Source organism: Bufo gargarizans, chromosome 2 (genome assembly GCF_014858855.1).
Source record: "Bufo gargarizans isolate SCDJY-AF-19 chromosome 2, ASM1485885v1, whole genome shotgun sequence".
NCBI lineage: Eukaryota > Metazoa > Chordata > Amphibia > Anura > Bufonidae > Bufo > Bufo gargarizans.
The window spans coordinates 139,170,136-139,189,668 of record NC_058081.1 but is presented as its reverse complement, the minus strand read 5'-3'; positions in this window follow the sequence as shown (position 1 = coordinate 139,189,668).

Below are 19,533 nucleotides of genomic sequence, written 5' to 3'. Positions count from 1 at the left end.
CCTCTCCGCCTCTCCACCTCCCTCCTTCACCATTAGACTGGTAGTTTAACACAAGCCTTCCTTGGTGTAATGTGTTTCACCAGCAGCCCAACCCATCTTCTCCTGTCTTTTTTCCTGTAATCATCTTGTCTCTCACCTGCTGAAGAGGTCTCGTCTCTAGAACCGGTTGGCTGACCATCACTCTTCTTGTGTCCTCCTACTTACCTGGAATTTTGGAATCAACTGCTGTATGAAGCAGCATGTGGCTGGTAAGAAAATCTATCATTGTCCCTTTAAATGCAATGATCCCATGTCTCGTGCAGCATAATGACTTTTGCAGATAGGCTGTAGTACATCGGTGAACACACCACAGCTACTAGACATGCAGGTCTGCACCGGCATCTGGTCATTTTGCTCATGATCACTTCCAATATACTTGGATAAAGTAGACTATAACATGCAATTTATGGAGAACCTGCATCACATTTACATTCAATGCATTCGTTCGTCTGATATGTTATACTTGAATTTAAATATACTCCACATTTCCAATGGGCGAAACAGGATTCCCTGGTCTACTTAATACATATGCAAAGCTGAAATGTGGCATTGTCTATCCCGGCGATTACCATCCTTGGTACCCCAAGTGATGCTGGCTGCACCTCCCACCAGGAAGAGTGGAATCCCACAGATGGATTTCTGTAGATAAACCTGTCTGTGATATCTGGGACTGATTGCAACAAAGTATTGTATTTTATGTACCGTTACACTAATATTATTAATATTCATATCATTACATAATATTACTATGACTCAATTTATGAAATTTTTACCAAGTTTTTTTTTTTTTATCCACTCCAATATTAGCATTAGTAAATCTCAGATACCTTTTATTGTAAATTAATGGAACAGGTCATTGTGGCCTCTGAGCAATCATATGAACAGGATTTCCTAGTGGAGACCAGGAGAATCCCCTGTATTATGGACCGATGAATGAATTAATGTCTGATTGTTGCATTGGGACGTAATTTTACAATGCGGAGAGATGTAGAAGTATACGGTGCAGGATTAGAAGAATTATGCTATAAAGCCTTTACCGTTTCCAGTAAAGCTGCCTCTGATATGTGTGAAGTGAAGGAAGGGAACTCCTGGGTTTTCTGCCGCCTCGATTTAAGGGCTGCTGTTCCTCAGAAGCTCTCATGCCGCTCTCCATGTCAGGTGCGGTAACCATGGAGAGAGCTGGAACAAAAACCAGAAGAGGGGAGGGTGGGGTACTGGATTCCAGAAGTCCTCTAAAAATATGCGCTACTATTGCTACAAGCGTCATGCTGACATGATTGATCTCAGCTCACCCTATGTCTGACCTGATCCCTGGCTGGGAGTTAAAGGGCATTCTATTCTTCTCCAATCTTCAGCTCCGAAGCAATTACTATCAAATGGAGAAGGTGTAAAAATATGAGCAATAGGAGATGCTAGAGCAATATTGAAGTGTCTTTACAGGGTGATGGAATGGGGACTGACCACATGGACCCCCAAAAATCCTGGAAATAACAGTGCCCAATCCTAGTTCCCCTTCATTAAACTCCATGTCAGCTACCGTCAGATATAGGAACAGCTAAGTGGGAAAGTAGTTTTGGATAGAGGCACTTGACTGACCTCCCCTGTTCTTACAAGCGGTCGGAAGTCCAAGAGTTCTGTCCTCCACTGATAATACTTTTATAGTATGACATTATTATTATTTATTATTATTATTAAAGCACCATTCATTCCATGGCGCTGTACATATGATAAGGGGTATACATACATAACACAGACAATTGCAACATGAATGTGATTCCTGAATTACTCCATTAAATTGAACATAGACATAAGGATGGGGCTAAATGGCAATTTTGGCTACAACCATCGTCCAGAATTGCAAAAAATCCAGCAGGCATCGGCTGGGCACTGGCCAATCAAACTCGCTGGCAGCGACATGTGTTTCCTGTCGGCAGGGTATTTAAATAGGCAACCGCTGGCCACAGTTGCCTGTGATTGGTCTTCTTGCCTCCTGAGCCTAGTATGGTTCATGTGGATTCCTTCGCCTCTGAGTGCTGATTTTACTACTGGTTTTAACCCAGAATAGTATATTATCTGCATTTGTTTCTTCCATGGATGTTATTCCCTGATTTTTGACTCTGTGCTGAGCTGAACATGTATATCTATGGAATAAACAGGAGAGATAACTGTCAACCAAACCACCGTTTGGCCGACATGTGTATGGCCAGCTCTTTATATTTCCTAATACCATTAAAGAGGTTGTTCACACAGGAAACAGTATTTAGAATGGTTTAACATTAGAAATTATACTCACCTGACCAATCCCCCTTTGGTCCTGGACCACGCCGATCTCTACTTCCTGTTCCCTCTCAACACAGACATGTGACTGCTGCAGCCAATCACTGTTCCCCCTACTGGCAGCAGCAGACAGACAATCATTTTATAAAAGCAATGTACGCCGTACTGATGACTGAGGCACATATTACAGTACATCAGTGTACCAAAAATAGGATTTTTATTATTGCTATTCTTTTTAGATAGAAAAACATAATAACGTTAATTACACATCTGCAGATTATTACTGCAAATATCATTCCCTGTAGTAAAACTCCTCCAAGCTTGAGCAGGATCTGCAGACTTAGCTGAAATTTCAGGCCAGACACGTTTACCAAAATTATTACAGAAACTCATGCTAAATATATGATCAAAAACATCATTTTGCTGCTAAAAGACTTGTCCCTCCAGTAACTCCACCAGTTTTCTCCCGTGTTATCTGCTGAGTAAGTGCAGGCAACCAATAATAGTACAAGCCGTTCGAGCCGCCTAGCAGACAGATTGCCGGTATTCACACAAAATTTGCTGGAATGGCAGTCAGCTTTATTGTGTAAATGTATTGCATCGACTAACACACAGAACAGAGGAACAGAGGATATATTCCAAAGGGAGCGCAGTGAGATTCCTGCAGAGAAAGAGCAATTTTCAGCAATTTGCCCAATGGAGTCAGTAGAGAGGTCTGGTTGCTAAGTAACTATGGCAGTGTTTCCGTATTATTGTCATGCTGTTGGCATCAGGCAGAAACGGGGTCGCATAATAGTTGGGTGTTTTCCATTTTGAGGTTAACTTTACCTCATAACTGAAGTTTTGTGATTTTTATTGTATAGATAGTAACATAGTACATAAGGCTGAAAAAAAGACACCTGTCCATCCAGGTCAGCCTGTTATCCTGCAAGTTGATCCAGAGGAAGGCAAAAAAAAATCTCATGAGGTAGAAGCCAATTTTCCTCATTTTAGAGGAAAAATTCCTTCCCGACTCCAATCAGGCAATCAGAATAACTCCCTGGATCAACGACCCCTCTCTAGTAGCTATAACCTGTAATATTATTACACTCCAGAAATACATCCAGGCCCCTCTTGAATTCCTTTATTGTACTCACCATCACCACCTCCTCATGCAGAGAGTTCCATAGTCTCACTGCTCTTACCGTAAAGAATCCCCTTCTATGTTTGTGTACAAACCTTCTTTCCTCCAGACGCAGAGGATGTCCCCTCGTCACAGTCCTGGGGATAAATAGCTGATGGGAGAGATCTCTGTACTGACCCCTGATATATTTATACATATTAATTAGATCTCCTCTCAGTCATCTTTTTTCTAAAGTGAATAACCCTAATTTTGATCATCTTTCAGGGTACTGTAGTCCCCCTATTCCAGTTATTACTTTAGCTGCCCTCCTCTGAACCCTCTCCAGCTCTGCTATGTCTGCCCTGTTCACAGGAGCCCAGAACTGTACAAAGTATTCCATGTGTGGTCTGACTAATGATTTGTAAAGTGGTAGGACTATGTTCTCATCACGGGCATCTATGCCCCTTTTGATGCAACCCATTATCTTATTGGCCTTGGCAGCAGCTGCCTGACACTGGTTTCTACAGCTTAGTTTGCTGTTCACAAAAATTCCTAGGTCCTTTTCCATGTCAGTGTTACCCAGTGTTTTACCATTTAGTATGTACGGGTAAGGGCTCATTCACACGACCGTATGATTGAGTCAGCAAAATTGCGGAATGGGTGCGAACCCATTCATTTCAATGGGGCCACAAAAGATGCTGTCCGCATCCGTAGTTCCGGTCCACGTCCCCGCAAAAAATATAGAGCATGTCTTATTCTTGTCCGCATTGCTCCTGTTTTAGGCATAGAAAATGATCTACAGTAAATGTAAGGGCTGTCTAGGGCCCACCAGTAACATTTATTTTGGGGGCTCACCATACAGATACATCCAAATATTACCACACAGCAGCGTACAGCGGCAAGATGCTACAAGATGATTGATGATGGGGTCCCTGCAGCAACTTTGAAAAGGTAGGTTTCTGGAAAAGCATACTTACCAACATTTGAGTTGGGACAACACCAGAGCCTGCCCATAAACAACCATTTATGGGCAGGGTTTGTGATAGCCCTACCCATTTTCAGCCTTTGACAGCGCTAATTTGCCAGGACTGTCTCTGAAAATCAGGGACAGTCCTGGCAAATTTGGGACAGTTGGCAGCTATGGGAAAGGAGGACACTGACTGTCCTGCCTCTGTACCTATAGGTCATCTCAGCCACATGAACGTATATTCCACCCAGTTTTTTATGAACTCAGGCTGGCTAAGGTGCTGTACACTGCCTACTATATGTACTGCAGTAAGTCTACTGTCTTATGTGCCACTTATGCATGTGGTGGAAGACTAGGGGCCCACCTTGCTCAGGGGCCCACCGGGGATTCACCTGTACGCCTGTGGGCCAGTCCGAGCATGGCTGTAATACATTTTAACATCTATTTAACATCTACAATGCCTAGTTGCCACACAGTTTATGAATGAACCCTATGGTGATCTAAGTAGAAGCATGAGAGGTCTGGGTACTCCAGCTGTAATGTATATACAGTTTAAAGGAGGTTTCCCAGAGTACACCATTGAGGACCTATCCTCACTATCTGATCACAGGAGATATAACTCCTGGTACCCCCACCAATCAGCTGTTTTAAGTGGTCATGGCAATCCAGTGAGTGCTGCAGCAACTTCCTAGACCAGTGATGTCACATTCATTAGTAAGATGGCCTATGTGCGGCTCAGTCCCATTCAAGTGAATGGGCATAGGCTGCAATACCAAGCACAGCCACTATACAATGTACAGTGCTGTGCTTGGTATGTTGTGAAGAGGCCGCAGCACTCACCTGAGCAATGCAACCTTTTCAAACAGCTGATTGCCGGGGTGCCGGGAGTTGGACCGCCACTGTTTGGATATTGATGAGCCATCCTGAAGATAAGGCCTGATTCACACTCCCGGCACTAGTTCTCCACTGGAACAGCCTGCTGGAGCTCTCTGGATCCAGTATTGCCAGATGTTATCGGAATGCCAGCTGGCCCTATTGACTAAAATGGGGTCCAACCGAGATCCTGCAGTTGGACAAAAAAATGCTGTCTATGGGGCTGTTGGGCAATCTGGTAACATCCGGTAATGCTGGATCCAGAGCAGGGGCTCACTGACAGGGGGGGGGGGGGTCCAACGGGTCTGGACCCCCCTAGAACCCCTGGTTCTAATTGTGGGTGGCGGTGGAGGGGCAGTAGTAGATGAATGCTTCCATTGTGAAAGAGCTCATCTCCATATTCATCTGTATCACCGTCCTCGGGACAGCGATACAGATGGCTGTGCTGCGGCGGGGCACTGGAGGGAGAGGCGTCTCCCTTCCCCATTTTTCCCTATTCTTCTGATAGGCTGCAGGCACTAGTGAGCCAGGCAGCACACAGAGGAGGACACAGGCCAGAAGAGGCCTGCATCGCATCGCTGCCAGCCTCATGAAGGTAAGTATTAGGCTACTTTCACACTAGCGGCATGGACCTCCGGCAGGCTGTTCCATCGGGTGAACAGCCTGTCGGATCGGTCCTGCCACTAGTGAACGTGTGCCATTGACTATAATGGGGGCGGGACAGAGTTCTGTTGGAGGCACGGCAGCGCACGGCGAGAGGCTGCCGGAATAAATGTCGGACATGTCGTAGTTTTATTCCGGCCTCTCGCCGTGCGCTGCCGTACCTCCGCCGGAAGTCCGCCTCCACCCCAATTATAGTCAATGGGGACGGAGCGGCAGTCCGGGGGCACACGTTCACTAGCGGCAGGAAGGATCCGACAGGCTGTTCACCTGACGGGACCCAACAGCCTGCCGGAGGTCCGTGCCGCTATTGTGAAAGTAGCCTTAGTGTTTTGTTTCTTTTTACTTTATTTTATAGATGGCACATTATAGGGGGCACCTGGTGACACTAGGGCATTTCTTACTGGTTTTGGGGGGGCACTATGGGGGCATCTGGGGTAATTTCTCACTGGCTCATTTTGGGGGGCACTATGGGGGCATCTGGGGGAATTTATTTCTGTCCCATTTTGGGGGGCACTATTGGAGCATTTCTTACTGCCCCATTTTGGGGGGGAACTATGGGGCATCTAATAGCACTATAGGGGCATTATTTGTGGGCATCTGGGGTCTCTAAAGGGGCCTTTTTTATTGGCATAATATGGGGCATTATGGCATCTGGTGGCACTAAGGGGGCATTTTTTACTGCCACATTATGGGAGGCACTATAGGGGAGAGCGGCACTTTGGAGCATCTGGTGGCACTATAGGGGCATTATTTGGGGGCACTATGGAGCAGTGGAGCACTATGGGTGCATCTGGTGGCTCTAAAGGGGCATTTTTTTAACTGGCACATTATAGGGGGCACTATGGCATTTGGCACTAAGGGGGCATTTTTTGTTGGCACATGGGAGGCACTATAGGGAAGAGCAGCACTATGGGGCATCTGGTGGCACTAAGAAGGGGCAATTTTAACTGGCACATTATGGGGGCACAATGGGGGATAGGAGCACTATGGGAGCATCTGGTGGCACTAAGAAGGGGGATTTTTTACTGGCATATTATGGGGCATCTGGTGGCACTTAGAAGGGGGATTTTTTACTGGCACATTATGGCGCATCTGGTGGCACTAAGAAGGGGGATTCTTTACTGGCACATTATGGGGGCATCTGGTAGCACTAAGAAGGGGCATTTTTTACTGGCACATTATGGGGGAGAGGAACACTTTAGGGGCATCTGCTGGGGGCACTAAGAAGGGGCATTTTTTTACTGGCATATTATGGGGGGCACTATGGGGATTGGGGTGAGGAGCACAATGGAGGCATGTGCTGGGGGCATTAAGATGGTGTATTTTATACTGGCACATTGTGGGGGCACTATGGGGTAGGGGGAGGAGCACTATGGGGGCATTTACTGGGGCACTATACAGAGGTATTTTATATTGGCATACATTATGGGGACATTAGCTAAACTGCAGGCACTAAGCGGGGTTATTTCTTGTACTGTCATATTATAAGGAGAATTATTACTACTAGGTGGCATTATGGTGAGCTTTACTACTACTGGGGGGCTATGTGGAACATGATTACTAGTATGGGCACTATGGGGACATTATTACTAAGTGTGCTCTGGCAGAGAATTATTTCTATTGGTGGGATTTTGGGGAGCATTGTTACTTTGGAGGGCACCCTGGCACAGTATCAGCTTTTGGGGACATTATGTTTATACTATTAGTGTCTGGGATACTATTTACTGGGCGCTTCTTCTTTTTTTTAGAGCACTCTGTGGCAATAATTGTTGAAGGGGGCACTATCTTTGTGGCACTAATATTTTTCAGGGGACATCTTCTGCAGTATAGTATTGGGGAGCACAGCGGGCACAGTATTGGGGGTGGCAGGATGGGGTGTTCAGAAGATGTGAAGATGATGGAAAAGTGGGAAACTAATGTCTGTTTTTCAATCTCTGCAGAGACGGGAGATTGCTGAAAAATCATAATGGGGGTCTGGTCTGAATGGAGAAGACGAGGAAAGAGAACATCTATAAAGGTGACATCACTGGATGTAAGAGGTATGTAGGAGAAGAGATGCTCCGGCTCCTCCCCCTGCCATTTGCAGAAGGAGGATTCAGAGCTGGGTGAGGACGGCCAAAGGGGGCAGCAGGCCACGTGCGGATGGTGGAGGAAGCCACAGGCCTTGAGCAGGGTCTGGGGAGGGAGGAGAGCGGAGGATCTTCTTCGCTGTAGCCTGCTGTTGTCTATTATATAATGTGAAGCAGGCAGTGCAGCCAGGACAGGTCCTCGCTCTCTGTATGATGTGTAGAGCCGGGCCTCCACCCGGACCTACACACCTTCAATATCACACAGCTCCTCCTACACTCCTCTTTTGGCCCCTTCAGGACTAGGAGGGAGAAGGTGAAACTACAACAGCTCCTGCCACGGAGTTACGTGGGGGGCAGTGTGAGTACAGGTACAGGAGCTGAATATTAGTACAGTGTGTCTATGTAGGATGAGGGTGAGACTCTTACCTTCATCATCAACAATATAATTTCAGCTCCAGTGTTTGTTGGGAGTGGCCTACTATATGTAGGAGGGGGTTATAACAAGCGCGCCGCATTTTTATTTTTAGGATGGGCTTAGAAAAATAGGCAGGGCCAATCTTTTCAGACCCCCCTAGACAAAATTCCTGTGTGCTCCCCTGATCCAGAGGGCTCTCTGCCGGAACAGCCTGCCGAAACTACTGTCGGCAGTGTGAAAAATGCATAAGTCATCAATACTGTATTTCCAGGAAAACTCCTTTAATGTACAGTTAAATATAATCTATTGTTCCCTGTAAGCAGTCATTTCAGTCTGAGGAGTGGCTAATGTTCTTCAAAGGAAATACCAGCTGAAAATCCAGATAAAGAATGCTTGTAAGCTAAGCAGAAGGCTGGTGAAGATGAGGTACAAATAAATGTCACAGACATAGCCCAGGTGCAGCAGAAATGGCAAGATGGGTAGTACACGCAGCAAATTAAATTCAACTACAGTAGCAAACCAGGCCGGCTACATCTGTTCTTCTCGGGTGCTAAGATCGGCAAAGGGCATATTTACTGCAACAGATTCGGAGCAGGAAATGTCCTAGACAGGTTTCATCACTTCCCAATCCTGGCCTGTTATTTATTGAAAGTAGCTTTCAGAAAACTTATCGGGGCCTTCTATATTTGTGGCTGAAGTGGAGATTTGTCTAGCTCACACGTATGAACGGCTCATAAACCCTGCCAATAAAACGAAGGAAGGTCATCAAACAAGTGCAACTTGCAAGCATTCGGGGGGACGACTGTGACTATCCTTTATTTTCTACTCTGCTACACTAAGCATCAGTCTTGAGGGCACGAGCCAGGACCAGGAGACTCTGCAGAAGAAATTATCTGAAAATGTGAGATATTGAATTGTTTTCCTCGAAAAGCCAGACACACAAATTGTTTCTCCAGATGCTACTTGGCAGCACACAAGAAAGCTACCGAGCTAAAGGCGGCTACACAAAAGATATAGGAAATGAGAAAGATGGAGCAAATAACAAAGGGCCATCTTATCACTTACCTCATATCATCTTGCTGCTATGGTGTCCGTTCTAGTAAACGAATATCCATATTTTGCAGGATGAAGCATAGGCAAAATATATTTTGGTTATATGTGATGTATTATTGTGTGGAACGCTTAGGCACCTGAAAGATTATTCAGAATTGTATTATGATGATTAGTTCTGTAAAATAATCAGAATCCTACAGTAGCCTGTATTATGCGAATGGACCTCACTGCTACTGTCAAACACAAATGGCATCTACAGTGGTGGCCGGGACTTTGTATTTCCGGCATTCACTAGACTTTCTATTGAGTCCATCTCGCTTCCTCTCCTGCTGCAGCTCAATATGCGAGCGCTTCTCTCTCTTGTTCTAGTGATCTGTGGGGGTCTCACTTCGCTACTGTTTTTGGCACTAAAGGCAATACCATGCAGCACCATGGAGGCAAATGACCCACTCTTCCTCCCTCATATTGTGATTAAGCTAAATAAAAACACTGACAACTTTTTCTTAATGGAATAGAAATGGCCGAAGTGCTTTATTAAGGGTAACCAAGATTAAAACCAATAAATAATTTAATAAATTAATTAATAATCAAAACCATAACCATAACAATAAATACCAATTAAAAACCATCCATATAGACCAAGATCCACTCAGCATCAGCTGAGCGATACAGCCCCTCTAATAAAGCACAGCGACAGATAGCACAAAATTAAAGGGGTGGGAGGGCGGGCGCTGTCCAGATCCGCGGCGACTGCCCTGAGGTAGCGGCGAACCTGGGGATATAAAGGGGACAAATTTCCCGCCTTGCAGGCAGGGGCAAATCACAGAGCTGGGATTCTCCCCCAGCAACAGGGCAGCAACCAATTAGAAGCTCCTCTCCAGTTGCCATACAGAATTTACAATATCAACAAAACCAGCTCCAACTGAATTCTTCTTCTTTGAGGTAAATTACCTGTAAAATAAGAGCGGGAAAAGCAAGGGGGGCAGAAAACATATACTGCATAGTAACTGACCTAAAATATGGGGGTCATTGCCCCCATGAGTCCCCCAAGCTAATCGCTCTGGTGGGCCCTCACATGGAGGCAAATGACCCACTCTTCCTCCCTCATATTGTGATTAAGCTAAATAAAAACACTGACAACTTTTTCTTAATGGAATAGAAATGGCCGAAGTGCTTTATTAAGGGTAACCAAGATTAAAACCAATAAATAATTTAATAAATTAATTAATAATCAAAACCATAACCATAACAATAAATACCAATTAAAAACCATCCATATAGACCAAGATCCACTCAGCATCAGCTGAGCGATACAGCCCCACAAGCCAAGCCTAGCATAGGCGAGGCCCCCCAAAGCACCGCAGCCATTTCTCTATTATATTTTGAAGACCTAAATTAAAAACATCAATCCCAACATCAGAAAGATGGACATTGTCCGATCTGTAGAGCCCAGGCACGAAGCCCTCCAGATCTATATGTCTATAACTAAACCCACCCACCAAAGGAAGAAATTTCGCTAACGCCCTATTCACCCGTTTGCGTATTTTCTCAAGAAAAATACCTTCCTTACCTGACCATATGAGACGAGGGACTATTTCAGAAAAAACCAGAGTAGTAAAAGGGAGCATACATTGCAACAACGACAAATCCCTCTTCATAACCCATAACAATTCACACGTTTTCAGTCTCCCTATGTCATTACCACCCAGGTGAAGCACAAGAAGATTGGGAACCGGCCATTTCAATAAAAGTTTACGAATTTCTGACAGTACACGCTTCCAACCCAACCCTCTAACACCCCACCAAAAAACATGCAGGTCAGCTGAATCAAACGATAGGTTCTCAGAATATATTCTCTTCTCCGCTCGCTTCTGAGCCCAAAAAATAAAGGAGTGGCCCATAATCCAGACCACAATATGACTACCTGCAAAAACAGAAAAACATTCAGACTGATAAAATTAAATCTGGCCTAACATATAACTTAACCCGATGAGAGTCCCAACGCCCAATTCTCCTGACAATTGACTCATCCAACCCTGCCCGTGCCGCCTCAGTAGCGGCACCAATTCTAAAGGAGTGAGAAGATATCTTACAAGACCCAAGATTCAAAAAAGACAGACATTTTTTCAATACAGAACTAAATTGGAATTTAGTGAGCGGAGAACAATCTCTATGAACTAAAAATGGGCCGCTCAGCGCCGGGCGAACCTCCAGCCAAGACCTTACTACACTAACTGGACATAATTCCGAACCTTCCCAAACATTCAATTTAATTAATCTACCTCTCCCGTATTGATCAGTCTTTGACCTTCTAAGAAAAATTTCCACTACATCACCTTTTAAAGATACATCAGAAAAATCCAAACCAGAACACACTCTACGACTGGCCGCAACTAACTCGCTAATTCTTAAAGCTGCAAAGAATGCTAACACGAAAGCAGTACGGAAAAGCAAAGACTCAAAAGTATCAAAACAAACTTTAGGCAGTGTGTTACATAGCGATCCCAATAAAGGAATAGAAATTGGCCTCCTACTATCTATGTTCGGCAGGCCTCTCCTATAACCCTTAAGCATCTGCTTAACTTGAAAATGAGATGACAATGGCTGGTTACCATATAATTTTTGAAAAAAGGAAACCCCTGATACCATCCTAGCGATCGATGAAGGGGACAAGTTCTTTTTAAATAAACTAGCAACAAAAAGCAACCCATAACTCAACTCATTAACATTAACACTACCTGTAACTGAATTAACAAAATTCAACCAATCCTGCCATGCAGCAGCATATGCTGCCCATGTTCTTGGGGCCAGAGAGTGCTTAATAGAATCACAAATTAGTCCCATATCAAATCCCAAAGATGACGAGGGCACGGATTCCCTTCCATCTCCGCTTCCGGCGCTACTTCCCGGAACTTCAAAAACTGAAAACGAGATAATGCATCAGCTACAACATTTGACGAACCTACTATATATTTAGCTTTAATCCATATATTATACTGCATACAAAAAAGAACCAAATGCCTCAATAGTTTAACTACTACATCGGATTTTGAAGAAAGAGTATTGATGGCAAAACAAACCCCTTTATTATCTGAATGTAACAATATCCTTTTATTCCTATAATCACGACCCCATAACACAATTGCAACAATTACTGGAAAAAGTTCCAATAAAACGACATTTTTTGTGAAACCATTGCACACCCATGATGACGGCCACTTTTCCGCTGACCACTTTCCACTCCAAAATGCCCCATAGCCACAGCTTCCAGCTGCGTCTGTAAACAGGCCCAAGGCATCCGATTCCAAAAAATCTTCCTGCCAACAGCTAGAGCCATTGAAGTCCTGCAAAAATTCCAGCCAGACAGACATATCTTCTTTCAGACATCTTGTCAATCTAATATGAGAATTTGGAGACACTAAACCCCTAGTGGAAAAATAAAGACGCCTACAAAAAACCCTCCCTATAGGAATAACTCTACTAGCAAAATTCAAATATCCTAATAAAGACTGCATTTCCCTCAAACTACACTTCCTCCTACCTAACAAAGAAATTAACAAAGACCTGATTTTAACTATCTTCTCTACTGGCAGCCTAAACACCATATTCTCAGCATCAATGACAATCCCTAAAAATTCTAAACATAAACAAGGAAGAACTGTTTTTTCTGCTGCTACAGGAATACCAAAGCAAGAACAAATGTCTAAAAATCTGACTAACAATTCAGAACATAGATTAGAATCAGGAAATCCAATAAACAAGAAGTCATCTAAATAATGTAAAACACCCCCCCTTTTAATATCAAACTCAACAACCCACTGAATGAACGATGAAAAGGCTTCAAAATAATAACAAGACAGAGAAAAACCCATTGGGAGACATTTATCAAAATAAAAATAACCATCAAAATGAAAACCTAAGGAATTAAAACCTGAAGGCAAAACTGGCAATAAACGGAAAGCTGACTTAATGTCCGCCTTTGCTAACAATGCTCCCTTACCAAAAGACCGCAACAGCGCCAACGCATTATCAAAAGAGGCATAGACAACTGAGGCTTTTGACTTATCCACCATGTCATTTAAAGAGCTTTTTTCAGGATACGACAGGTGATGGATAATTCTAAAATCCCCAGGCTCTTTCTTTGGCACAACGCCCAAAGGAGAAAGCCTAAAGTTCTCAAAAGGAGGTTCTAAAAAGGGGCCAGCAATTCTATCCAAATCAAGCTCTTTCTGCAACTTATTCCTAACTACCTCTTTATGTAAGAAAACTGATTTCAGATTTTCAACCCAGCAGCAACCAACACCCAGAAACTGTGGCACCTCAAAGCCATACTGAAACCCTTTAAAAAGCATCTCAGCTTTCTGACGATCTGGATAATGGACGAGCCATGGTTGCATTTCTGCTAACCTCACAGGACTCAATGCTTTTAGAAACGAGCTCCCTGGTATTTGGTTGCTGCTGGCCAGATAGGGAGTTCCTTTTGAAACAGCGAGACATGGGATGGGTACCTCCACAAAAGGAACACTCATGCTTAAAACGACAGTTACTAGCCCATTTACAAGTGGCCTCGTTAAAGGCAAAACACACCCCTTTTCTCATAGTGGTTTGTGAAGGATTAGATGACCTAACTGGAACCGATTTCTGGGGTAACATCAAATTCACCCATAGACCAATATCCTTCACCCCCCACTTAAGAGACGGGTGTACCGCTAGCTTCTGACGGAATGTCTCGTCATACTGAAACCAAGCCATCCCGCCAAAATTTCGGTATGCTTCTATAATTATATCCAGATGCTGAAAAAGTCCTGAACAAAGCTCAGGATGCTTTTCACCCAGTACTGCGGAATAAATACAAAAGGCTTGTAGCCAGTTATTAAAAGACCTGGGAAGAAAACGCTTTCTTTCTTCCTCCACTCTATCTTCCTTCTTAACAACCTGATCTTTTGAAGATGGTAATAATGACATTAACTCTACATATTCCATTCTCCAAATTCGCTCTTTGATAATATTACTTAAATGAAAACCAAGCGGTGAAACCTCACAAGCTAAAGCTTCCTTAAAACAAATTTCCTTCACACCAGTACCTTTTTCAACATTAGGTAACCCACTGCCACTCTCAATACTAGGCAGACTGACCTGATCAGACTTAGAGCTCCAGACATCTGAAGCTGAATTAACCTTTCGCCTGCCAGTAGTTTCCACTAGCAGCTTAACCAGACCAGCTACCAACGCTGAGTCAGACACAGACAAAACATTGAGAATCTCACCAACAGGGTGTCCCTCCTGGGCTGGTCCAGAGGCTGCAGCTGACTGTAGAGAAGATTTACTTGAGGGGCCTGGAGCCAGCTCAACCACATGAGGTGGGAGCCTCTCAACAGGTAGCCCTAAAACCTCCTGCTGAAAACCTTGTGAAGCGCAAGCCTGCGCTGATACTCCTTCACTGGCAGCTTGCTGATGACGTCTCACCGGCACCGCTGCATGTTGATGACGTGGCTCTGGAATCGTCGCTTGCCGATGACGCTGCCCCCTGCTGGTACTGGGACCTGCTGTACAGAGCGGAACGCCGCTCTGTCCTCTTGACTCGACGCTCCTGGAGGACCTTCGGCTCTGGCCGGAGGCCACAGTCTCTGCTCTGCTGCTGCGCCGGCGTCCAGCCTTCGGAGGGGGAGGAGTATAAGCGCTCCTGGTTTTACGAGCTCTTTTGCGAGGCAGCGCAGACAACTCCTTCCCCCGACACTGGGCAACAGATGGCTCCTCTGTACACAGCTCCGGGATGGCTCCTCCGTCTTCCGGCTCCCTCCTTTCTTCAGCCGACATCAGGAGCGGTGGCGACGGCGACCTCTGAGGCGATGGCGGCGGTAGGCGAGACGGCGGCATCATCAGGCAGGTTCTCAGCCATTCTTCTCCGCCGGCAGACTCCGCTCTCCCGATCAGCTGGCGCAGTAAATCCTCCATCCTGGTGCGCTGTCCAGATCCGCGGCGACTGCCCTGAGGTAGCGGCGAACCTGGGGATATAAAGGGGACAAATTTCCCGCCTTGCAGGCAGGGGCAAATCACAGAGCTGGGATTCTCCCCCAGCAACAGGGCAGCAACCAATTAGAAGCTCCTCTCCAGTTGCCATACAGAATTTACAATATCAACAAAACCAGCTCCAACTGAATTCTTCTTCTTTGAGGTAAATTACCTGTAAAATAAGAGCGGGAAAAGCAAGGGGGGCAGAAAACATATACTGCATAGTAACTGACCTAAAATATGGGGGTCATTGCCCCCATGAGTCCCCCAAGCTAATCGCTCTGGTGGGCCCTCACATTTGTTTCTACTCTCCCTGGTATTCAGTGTGCATCAGTCATGGTAGTGGATTCTGGAGCCTATGTTGCTCTCTATTATCTATGCTAGAAAACTTGATGTCAGCCAATAACGTTCTGTCCCCATATACATCTCTTATCAGAGGACAGTGCAAATAAAGCTGGCGCTACACCTAGACTTTGTGTAGCCCTTTTGTTTGATTTTGAGCTATTGAGCTACATCTGAGGTAGACTTTTTGTAGCACTTTTGGTTGAGTCTAACTATTGAGCTGCAGCTGTAGTCCAAAGCAGTGATTTGACTTGTATGCAATCCTGTGCCTTCAGCTGTCATGTAAAAGTGCTACAAAAAGTCTAGGTATAGCGCCAACCTAATGCCACTTTCACATGATCTGTATTTGGTTAGTATTTTGCACCAGCATTTGTAAGCCAAACCTGGAGTGGGTCCAAACATGGAAAACGCCCGAGTCTTTCCATTGTACTTTTCCTCTGTAGGTTCCACTGCTGACTTTGGATTACAAAATACTGATGCAAAATATGGACTAAATTCTGACTGTATGAAAGTGGCCTAGGATAGAAATGAGTGTCTCCCATCTGACAGCCTCTCAAAGGGCATCATTATATTTTGTTGGAGCGCGCCACATTTATTGTTCTCTATTCAGCCCTCTATATGAAGTTGGAGGTCTATAAAGAGGTCTAAGGCTGTGTGCATGAAGCCAGAAGCTGAATTATGTATGTTCAATAATCAAGAAATATAACCTATTAACGTTAACAATCCTTTATATCAAAATGGACAGTCCGATTCCCTGATTTCATGGCACCGCCATGGTTTAGAATACACCACTGTTTTCAGTTTAATGAGCGAGGAATTTGAGCCTTTTAGCGGTATTGGTTTTATGAGGAAACAGCAGCAGTTTTTTCTGTCTAAAAGGCACCTGCTTGTAAAGCATAGAGAACAGGAGTCTGCTAGTAATTGCGGGCATATTGGGAAAATACTCTATAGATTTTTGTTAAATTTGCTAGTAACGAAATTGGCCGTAAAACTAGAGAACAAAGTTCTTAGGGTTCATTAAACTGCCGTATGCTAGCATATTTATATTACCATTAGTGTTTTAAGAGAGCTGAGAGGTGCGCTCAAATCAATACTTAAACGTACAATAGCCATTCCCAGTGGTTAAGTAATCGTTACTTGGCTCTGTCCGAGGCACTAGTAATATTAGCTACTCTGAGACAGGGGACTGCTGACAATGAACCACAATTGTCCTGACAGCGGATATAACACAGGAAAACAACAGCTCTGCACACATGCATTAAACATGGATACTGATGGAATCGATCCTTTGAATTTCCCTTCCAAGTTTCATACTCTATCCTCCTAAGTGAATAAACATACGACAATTCACAAAAATGCTGACATAAACATCTTTATGATCATTTCTACATCTGTGATACACAAGATGCACAGATAGAAACCTATCACCATGAAAATACTGTGCAATCTGCAGGCAGCATGCTATACAGCCGGAGGGAAAGAGCAGACTTATATACTGTATATAGTTGGTGAAAATGAGTTGTAGTGATCAAATCCCTGTTCACTCTGGGCTTAATGTCATTCTCAATGTATGACTGTCCATTCAGAGATACACTATATCAGGCATCCTCAAACGGCGGCCCTCCAACTGTTGCAAAACTACAACTCCCAGCATGCCCGAACAGCCTACAGGTATCAGCCTACAGCAGGGCATTGTGGGAGTAGTAGTTTTATAACAGCTGGAGGACCGCAGTTTGAAGATGCCTGCAATATATGGACAAAAATATTGGGACACACGTCTTAAACACTGAATTCATGTGTTACATTCAGTCCCGTTATCACAGGTGTATAAAATCCCGCTCCTAGACATGCAGTCTTCCTTTACAGAAATTTGTGGAAGAATGGGTTGTTCTAAAGAACTTACTGAATTCCAGCATGGTCCTGTAATAGGATGCCACCACTGCAACAAGTCAGGTCACAAACTGTCGTCCCTCCTAGATATTCCCTAATCAACTGTGACTTGTATTATTGCAAATGTGGAAGAGTTTATAAAAGTCATCAAGGCTCTGCTGACTCAATAGCTGCAGAGTCCAAACCTCCTCTGATATTAACATCAGCACAAAAATTGTGCGCCAGGAGCTTCATGGCATGGGTTTACATGGCCAAACAGCTGCATGCAAGACTTCTATCACTAAGAACACTCTCAAACATCAGGTGGTGTAAAACACACCACCACTGGAGTCATGATTAAAAACACGTTTGTTCGAAACGCGTAGACAATTCTTGGGAACACTGAGGCGATGCTGTCACTGTACGGATCTGTGCAATTTATTAATAAAGGAACTCACAACGTTGTTAACTTCAATGCTGGATTCATCTTCTTATTTTCGCAAGTTACATGGTCTTACCAAAGTTTCCGTGCATCAAAGAAGTCAATCCATGGGATAGAGGCAGCAGGTGAGCTGGTTACCGTCCACATTGCTAACACCTCCACTGGACTCTAGAGCAGAAGAAATGTGTTCTGTGGTGTGATGGATCATGCTTCTCTATCTGGCAGTCGGACAAGTCTGGGTTTGTGATTGCAGGATGACGTTACCTGCCTGACTAGATTGTGGCAACTGTAAAGTTTGGTGTAGAAGGGATATTGCTATGGGGTTGTTTTGCAGTGGTTTGCTTCCTCTCTTTATTTTCTGTGAAGGGAAACCTTATTACTTTAGCACATAGGACATTTCAGATAAATGTATGCTTACAAATTAGCGGGAACAGTTTCGGGAAGGCCCTTTTCTGTTCCAGCATGACTGTGCCCCAGTGCACAAAGCAAGGTCCATAAAGGCGTGGTTGGGTGACATTAGTGTGGAAGAACTTTACTGGCCCACATAGAGCCCTGACCTCACCCCATTCAAACATATTTGAGATGAACTAGAAGGGAGATTGCAAACCAAGCCATCTCGTCCGACATGAGTGTCTGACCTCACAAATGTTTTTCTGGATTAATGGACAAAAATTTTCCAAAGACACGCTCCAAACTCTTGTAGAAAGCCTTCCCAAGAAGAGTGGGAGCTGATTTAGGCTACTTTCACACTAGCGTTCGGGCGGATCCGTTCTGAACGGATCCGCCCATAATAATGCAGACGGAGGCTCCGTTCAGAACGGATCCGTCTGCATTATATTAGCTAAAAAAAGCTAAGTGTGAAAATAGCCTGGGACGGATCCGTCCAGACTTTCAATGTAAAGTCAATGGGGGACGGATCCGCTTGAAGATTGAGCCACATTGTGGCATCTTCAAACGGATCCGTCCCCATTGACTTACATTGTAAGTCTGGACGGATCCGCACGCCTCCGCACGGCCAGGCGGACACCCGAACGCTGCAAGCAGCGTTCAGCTGTCCGCCTGTCCGTGCGGAGGCGAGCGGAGCGGAGGCTGAACGCCGCCAGACTGATGCAGTCTGAGCGGATCCGCCTCCATTCAGACTGCATCAGGGCTGGACGGCTGCGTTCGGGTCCGCTCGTGAGCTCCTTCAAACGGAGCTCACGAACGGAAACCCGAACGCTAGTGTGAAAGCAGCCTTAGCTGCATAGAGGTGACTAACTCCATGTGAATGCCTATGGATTTAGAATGGGATGTCTGTCATAAAAGCTCCCGTAGTTGTAACGAATAGGTTTGTCTATATAGTGTAGCTATCAGTTACTGAGTAGAACCACCCACTAGACTACTAAACCCAGAGTATACAGAGATTTTATA